Source organism: Battus philenor, unplaced genomic scaffold (assembly GCF_028537555.1).
Source record: "Battus philenor isolate CCGP_79_NKW_IND1 unplaced genomic scaffold, ilBatPhil1.0.hap1 SCAF_5, whole genome shotgun sequence".
Lineage (NCBI taxonomy): Eukaryota > Metazoa > Arthropoda > Insecta > Lepidoptera > Papilionidae > Battus > Battus philenor.
Window position 1 is genome coordinate 8,031,744 of NW_027181715.1, and position 8,694 is coordinate 8,040,437.

Sequence of the window (8,694 nt, forward strand, 5' to 3'; positions counted from 1 at the left end):
ACTTTTTCTTCGATGATTTCGTTATTGTTGTTGTTGCTCCCATATTTTAAGGCACCGTTTTCCATGACCACGACTAATAGCCAGGTTTAATATATTTTTCTTTATTTAATAATTATTTTTGTTCATTAATTATAACTCATTTTATTAGTAATCTATGTCTATTTATTAAAATTCATGTAGATCTTAAATTATTTCAACAAATATTGTATATACTTCGACGAAATCTTTAAAAAATTATTTTACAAATTTCAGTAATAAAAGTTTTAATTATAACTGAGCCAAAGTATATGTGCAAACCTCATTAGAAATAATATCTATGTTTTCAATAAGAGAAAAATTAAAAGGAAAGTTATGGACATTCGAAATCAAAACTTATCGTAAGGGTTAAGTAGTCACATCTTTTCATTGCAATCATATGCGAGGAGATCTTTTTGATTTAGTAATAAATAAAAGAATCCAAGTTATTAATCTTTTTAATTCTTAAATTAGAATTTTAAATCATAACAAAATTATTATGATTTTCATCAGAAATAATAGGCATATTTTACAAAGTTTTATTTATTTAATTTAGGTTACGTGTAGGTGATTTTTATCTGCGTCTTAGAGTTTTATTAATGATATTATGTTAAGGGCAAAAAATTATGATTTTTAGTTATATTTATTTCCGATAAAGAATTCGATAATTTATTTTCGGTTGCTAAGATACTTTTTATTGTAAACAACATTAAATTTAAGACATTGAAACCATTAAATCGATATGGTTGAAAAAATTTACTTAATCAAATTCTTAATGGGACTTTTTCGTTACTTTTTCACAAACATTGTCGAGTCACTGGCACTAATTAAAAATATAACAGATTAGCTACTGATATTGCTTGCAAAGGCACTTTAAATGTGTTAATAGGACACATGATAATATATCATCATTAGGTTTAAAATAAATGTGTTAATTGGAGATGTATCGAGTCAGTTGGGAGCCGCGCAGGGCGGCACGGGACGGGCGGTCGGCGGGCCGCGTCATACTGCGGCTCGCGCGCTGCCGCCGCATTCGCGCACTACACCGCTACCACCAAACACCATCGCCGCGGAACGCACCATCATTTATACCTGACCTTGGACTACATACCGATTTTTCCACCATACCATGCTTCAAGGCATCAATAGGTCAACAGAGTATTTCCTATTATTTCACACATTTTTCTCTCGGTTTCGTAGCAGGTTATTTAGGATTGTGAACCATAGGTTGTACAGTAATTTTTTTCAGATTAACGAAGTAAATACTTTGTAATTTCTTCGATGAATTTTAACTTTTTTGGAATTTTAAGCTTATTCCAAATTCTCAAATTCTAGTTACTTAAAATTTTATTGAGTGTCATATATAGTAATAAAACGTTTTTACTTAATATTCTGATCGATAAATATTTAACTTGAACATGGCCATGTTCAATGTTTACATTAAAGAATAAATGCATAACAAATCCAGTATAATATAAAACAAACCAAACTAAATTACATTTAGTCTAATCAGGGCTTTTTGAAGTCTATGCTGATAAACTGCGAAAATATCCAGATAATATAAAAAGATGAAAATAAGCCGAGGAACAGTTTGAGTAACAGTTTTGTATATTCGTAACGATAATATACTTATATGTCATTAATATTTTAACGGGGATAAGGTGTATTAATTTTAATTTCCAGGATAACTGAGCACAATCAATATTTTGATTAAATTTTTAATGAAACCATTAGGTATAATGTATTTTTACGATTCTCTTGACTAATCCTATTAAATTTACTCAACCTGTCTTTATAAGATTGATTTATTTTAGATTGCACAGTGTACTCATATGATATTTGTTGCATAGCGTGATTGCAAAACTAAGGTTTTGAATTTGGGTATTCTTTGCACTATAGTGCTGCATATAATGACTTTTGTGGCTGCAAACTTAAATTGTTTTGTATTACGAATCACAAATCACTTTTTGTATGGTTTATTTATGATCTTATTATTATAGGGAAACAAATGTTTTTTGTCAAACAAGATGTGCAGATCTTTTATTGTACAGTATAGTATGCGGAACTATATAACTATACCATTGGCGGTTAATTTTTTTCTGTTTATAGTATATATATGTTCTCGACACACTTGTAGTAATTATTGAAACTCTAAAGTATTCTTATTATTTCGGAAGACAATATGCGTGCTTTTTTATTCAAGCTATTTTTAATTACTAAAGACTTATTAGTCCCAGATGATGAACACAAATAATATTTTTAAATCAAATTAAAAAAATACGTTCCTTATATAAATTAATTTAAGAATATAACTTTTGGCTGACCAACAAACATTCAGAATTATTAATGCATTTAAAATATTTGATTTTAAATATGATGAAAGTGCTTGTTTATCTCTTGGATTTGTTATGGATATAACTGCACTGCAGTGTTGCAGGTCTTCAGTTTTAATAATACTATTGCGGTTAAACTATACAATAGTTTTGCGTGGCCAACAAACACGCAATCATCATAATAAACGTTTCTTTTGTTTCATATCTTTTATTCAATCTTTTAGCTATAAACCTTTTGTAAATAAACAACCAATTATTCTTCACTGAATTAACAATTCAGCGAAAGTTTAAGCTAAAAGACGAATTTTATGTAAACAAAAAAATATATACTTTAATTTATGCTAAGTTCATTTCAGCTGCAGCAATAGTAAGTTAATATTGGTCAAACTAAACACTTAAGTTTTCACAAATTTAAATGTGTAGTAAAAAACGCAGCTCCTAAAAACTATTTACTTCTATAACCCATGTATTACGTACATTCAAATTAATTCGAACGGTGTATACCTAGCGGTAAGTAGTTCAAGGTAAAGGTTTGAAAAACTTGAGTCGCATCTTCAGCTAGTGCTGTAGACACATTGTAAATAGCGTACTTTCTTCACTTCTTACTGTTCTTACCATGCCTGTATAAACCTTTACTGTAGCTTTGTTTTTTGGTTCAAATTTTGCTAACACACGGAGTAATAATTTTGTACTTGATAACATTAGTCGCTCTAAATAGGTTTTCGACTAATTTAGAATAAGAATTCTTTACGCGTTTACGTCGTAAGGTTCCAATTTAAATCTTCATTTATAAGTTTTATACCTTAAAACTATAGATGTTATTCTTCGATGTTATATTATACCTAACACAACGGTTAAGCCCGTGCAAAAAACATTATTCATTGTTAAAATCAATGCAACGAGTTTAATTATTATTATAGTAAGGCAATATTTATTATACTATACAGCACGACCACAGAGTCGTGCTGTATAGTATAGTGTGGGAAGTTGAACACCTTGCCGTGTTGGCGATGTTATAGTAGTAAGTCGAAGTATTCGCTCGCTTAATAATGAAGTCTGGGATGCTTTAGCTTTATTCTAAAGACCTACGAACACTGGCATGGAATGTAGAAATTACTTATTTTTTACCAAAGCATTTTAAGATTTATGAATATTATATTATATGAATACGACTTAACTTGTAAAATTAAAATTGATTTTTCTCGAAACCTCAATATTCCGAACATGTATATTATGCTGAAAATAAGTCTAAAACCACTATGTATAATGTACATTACATCAATATTTTGACTTTTTGATGATATTTAGCAAAGCTTTTAGAAAGAATAAATATTTGTTTCATTCTGTGTCATCGAAAGACATTTCTTAAGACGGTATTGGAGAGCGCTTAGTGATCCCGCGTGGATATGTCGCAACACGTAGCTGCAAGCAAAATCAGACCATGGTATGCAGTGCGAAGTAATGCAAACGATCCAACTAAACGCAACTTATAACTGTCAGCAGCTGCTGTTCAGACGTACTTGGGCGTTTTGTGGGATAACTTGATAGTCCACTGGAAGGGTAGTGTCCTTGCGGCTAGTTATGGTATTTTGGTTGGACCAGCGTTGTTAAAACAACAGTACTTCGAATTTATACCCGTAGTTTTGACAGTGTACGTCAAAAGGTGACCCCCACATACTGGCATTCATTGAACGAATATAAAATGTAGGGGTTCCCCACTGGAAAAAAGTATTTTGTAGTTCGGCGAATGTATGAACCATCCACGATTATTTTCCACTTCAAATACCGTACATAGATATGTATTGTCACAATATAACTCATTGTAGACTAATCGGTTAATGTTACCATGAGTACTTTAGATTATCGTATGTGTTGTTGCATCAAAGAATATTCATCTTATTTAAGATATGATTAATTATATTTAGCCAGTAAAACATAATTATAGAATTAGTTCCACTTTTATGTATTCATGCTTTAAGTAGGTAACGGGATCACAGGTGTGTTGAGATTCGTAGACGAACAAAAGTAATCAACATAGCCCGGTGGATTAGCAAGTTGAAGTGGCAGTGAACAGGCGACTTAGCGCGCAGAGCTAATGGCTGCTGGACCTTAAGATTCTGGTGTAGAGGTAGAAGTACATATGTGTGTATGACAAGGCGGACAAATAACTTTGTTAAAGTTGCGAGGCTGAATGACGAACGTTTTTACGAAATATACGAGGGAAGTCCATCTCTAGTGGAAGTCTTACGGCTGAAATGATGATAATATTGTGGATCTTCGTCCGAATATCAGCATGGCAATGATCATAAATTATAAAATTTAAACGTATAATAACATTATACTTTCCTGCACAAATATGGATGATATTTCACTGTGTGTTATGTCTGTGTGTTATGTCTTATAATGAAAATACATTAATATATCCGTTTTGTTTGGTTTTATCATGGCGTAACAATTTTATCGTGATTAGTGGTATCATATCGCTATCAGAAGTGCGTAACTTCGAAAATGAGATTTCTGTGTACTCACTGCTACGGAAACCTTTCGCCAAACAACTAAACTTTTTTATTCGGGCTTAGAAAAAATAAAAACAAAACGAAGGTTTCCATGTCGTTTTTATTAAGTTGGTTTTGTCTACAATGTATCATTTACAAATAATAAATTATAACATGTATTTTTAACTAAATATATGGTGACAAATTTTTAAAGCTACAATTCGAGGCTGCAATATTAAAAAAGCTGTCGTTGCAATCTAAGTGAGCTGGTTATTATGACGCTTATCGTTATGTTCAGAACGAGTTAAATGCTATGTAAATATATTTCACACTTGTTAAAGGTGGACTAGTTATTTTATACCAATCGTTGTTTGCAATTTACGTTTTGTATAAGATATACATAAACAGGAACCGGCCAACCCACACAGCACATGTAATGATTCATATAATTTTAATTTTTGTTCTTATAACTATTTCACTTATGTCTTTACTCTGCAAAGATCTCTTTAATCAATTTTTACTTGATTTTTTAAATTCATAAAATGATTTCAGTGTGCCGCACTGTTTTTATTAAAGATCATCGTCTACAAAAATTTGACCCGTAAATCTGTCTGAAAAATTGTGAAACCAAACGAAACCGGTGCTATATAGATAATAAAAAAGTCAGTTAAAACTCGATTCTGTAAGTATCACGTACAGACGTAAGTCGCCATATTTATTTATTCATTGCGATAAAATAATTAATTTATATGTATCGAGACCTTACTTGTTTCTGTAGAAGTTTCCATTATCGTTCATGTATGTATATTAGTAGTTAGTTTTATTCTAAAAACGATTAGTCATGGTTGCTACTACAAAGACATTTTAACAATCATAAATGATACAGTCTAACATATGCCGATCAGGTAATAATAGTGTGCGTTGCAACGATCCGAGCAGAGGTTCCCTGTGGAATATAAGCCTCCTCCACAGATTTTCAATAAGACTGGTTGAAGCGGCCTGCATCTAGCGTCTTTCGATGATCTTAATAAAGTGGTCAGTTTACATGGTGGAAATTTTACACTACGCTCGCTGGTCTGTGGTTTATATTCCAGAATCCTAAGGCACCAGCAGTCATCTGTTCTGTGTGTTATTTGACCGGCCTACTATAACTTCAAGTGACCAATTCGCTGGGCTAAGTCATATATATCATATAAGTCATATTTTCATTTGTCAATGGATAGCCTCATTTCTGATTCAAACTCTCACTGAAATCACGAGCATAGGCCTCCAATTGTATATAGCCTCCATTGCACGCATGTAATGTAACAAACAGTATATAACAAAGTGATATATTAATTGAACTATCTTACAAAACCCGATCGCAAAAATTTCCATTTATTAGATATGCAAAACCAGTTAGTGCTTGCGATATTCATGCCCTCAATAAAACACCAATGAATTTAAATCGACATTGCTATTCCTGTGTGTTACCTATTTTCTAAGTGGAAATCTATTTTAAATAAGAAGACTTTTTGAAAGAGTCCAATGTCCACGAAACACTATAGTTTTATACTGGAACTAAGTATATAAATGCTTTTACACGTGGTTATCGAAAATGTAAAAATGTGGGATGGTCTATTTCTGAATGTAGCAACACCGCATTATCATAACTTTCAGGCCTCTTTAGACATCAAAAACCCTCTTAAAACCTAAAAGATTTTGCTTACTTAAGAGTTAATTCATATTACTAAGTATTCTGTCGATTTTACTTTTGAATATACAAATTATACTTTTTCCTAAATTATTATTGCATAATATTACAATTTTTTCTAATGTGTTCAATATTTATTTGCACTATGCTCCTCCAAAAACTTTTCCTTATATACTCCCTTGTCGTATGTGACAACTCGAATTGATAACGTTGACAGTTTGTTGGTACGACCTTGATTTATTTTAAATTTTGGTAGCGAAATGTCATCGAAAAAAATGTATTGTGTATTTTTAAGGCTATCCTAAAAACATTTTTTTAATGCTCGAAAGCGATTAAATGAACTACGTATTCACTAAATTGCAAGCAAGTAAAGTTTCCGTAAAAGAAAATGTATAATAAATTATACATGGCGGTTTTAAACAGATAAAAAAGCTTTAAAGATGCGCTACTAATGTACACTCTATTCAAAAATCAATGGTTTCATTAATGATTTAATTCACGGTATATAGTCAGAAACAGAATTTTCAAAATACGATTAACTACATATTAAAATTTATAATATATTTTGTACCTGTTCCCGCAGACTTTATACTGCTATAAATTATTGGTTTGTTGCATTATAATAGAAAAAGTAAATAATGTAACAAATTTCGCTGTGTTCATTTTTATCCCCTATAAAAATTATTAGAAATAGATGTAAAAGCTTTTAAAGCTTGTTGCTATGAAATTTTCAAATGTTCATTGAAGCTATATATTAACCCTTTTAAAACATTTACACCTATAACCTATCGCCATGTGTGTGTATAAAATGATAACACGGTCACGTTTGTCATTTTTCGGTATCAAATGCCGAGTCTTATTTCCCTAGAAATTTCATCAGTTCTTTCATAAACAAGAACACATAATCGCTTGTCAACTATTTATTATATGTCACACAAAATAGACTTAAATTTAACTATCCAGTCAGGTTGTAAAAAAGCGTAACAAGAATGAAAATAAAGAAAATATTTTGGTTGTTCAATTATTCAAAAAGACAATAAAAATAATATTTTTAAACTTTATAAAATAAATATCACGATTAAAAGAATAAACTCGCTGTAATAACAACTCCCGAGGCACATTTAAATGAATACTATGTGCGTAAGCACTGCCCTAAGCATTGTTGCATAAGGTTTCTTCAGTGTTATCAATACTCTTGAGAGTCGCTCACACCCAAAACCTGTTCACTGATAATAAAGCAATTACCTTCGACTTCATGTAATAGAGCGGTCTAATCACTTTCTGTTAATGGCGAATAAATGGACCTTAGACATTACACATCGATTGTACTACGTATACTCAATTCAATTCTTTTTTAATAAATTTTTAAATTTAACACTATTATACATCTAATCTGGCAAGACTGGCGGCCGCTGGACTTTTCAGGTTCTGGAGTGGAGACCATGGAACGGCAAGTGCAGCATAAGACATAACCATAAGATGGATTTGGTCATCGGATGACCTTGGATTCTAGTTGTTTTGCAAACGATTTATTGGGAATTCATCGGGAAAGATTACATCTAGCAGTGGGCATCCTACGGCTGTAATGAGGATGATGACACATGAAATCGTTAAATCATGGTAACAAATTTGTAAAATTGATATGATTCGTTAGTCTGACCGTATCAGCAAAAAATAACGTTGTCATTAAAAATAAGAAAATACCAATTATAAAAATATAACACATTCTGGTCAAATTTAGATATTGTAAATGTACATTAGTTTAGTTGATGTTATTGATGTGTGGGTTGATGAGTTGTTTTTTTAAATCCCATAGATGGTATTGATTATGTAAATAGAGGTAGTAATTACTACAGAAACACTTAATCCAAAGACAATTTTTTTTTAAATTTGCTCGCCGTACGTCACTGTATCTTACTTATTTATATTATTTAATATTTACCTTTTCACGACCTGTTTACTTAAACTTTTTTCTGATATACTCGTCTCATTTAAAATGTTATAGCAATAAATTTTCTAGTTCTATAATTTATTTAAACCTTTAATTTGCACTAGAAGTAGTTTACAAAAGCGTAGTAAAAATTTTCGAACGTGTATTTTTTAAAGAATAAATTATACAAAACGTTCGATTTTCTTTCACCCCGTATATTAGTGTTCA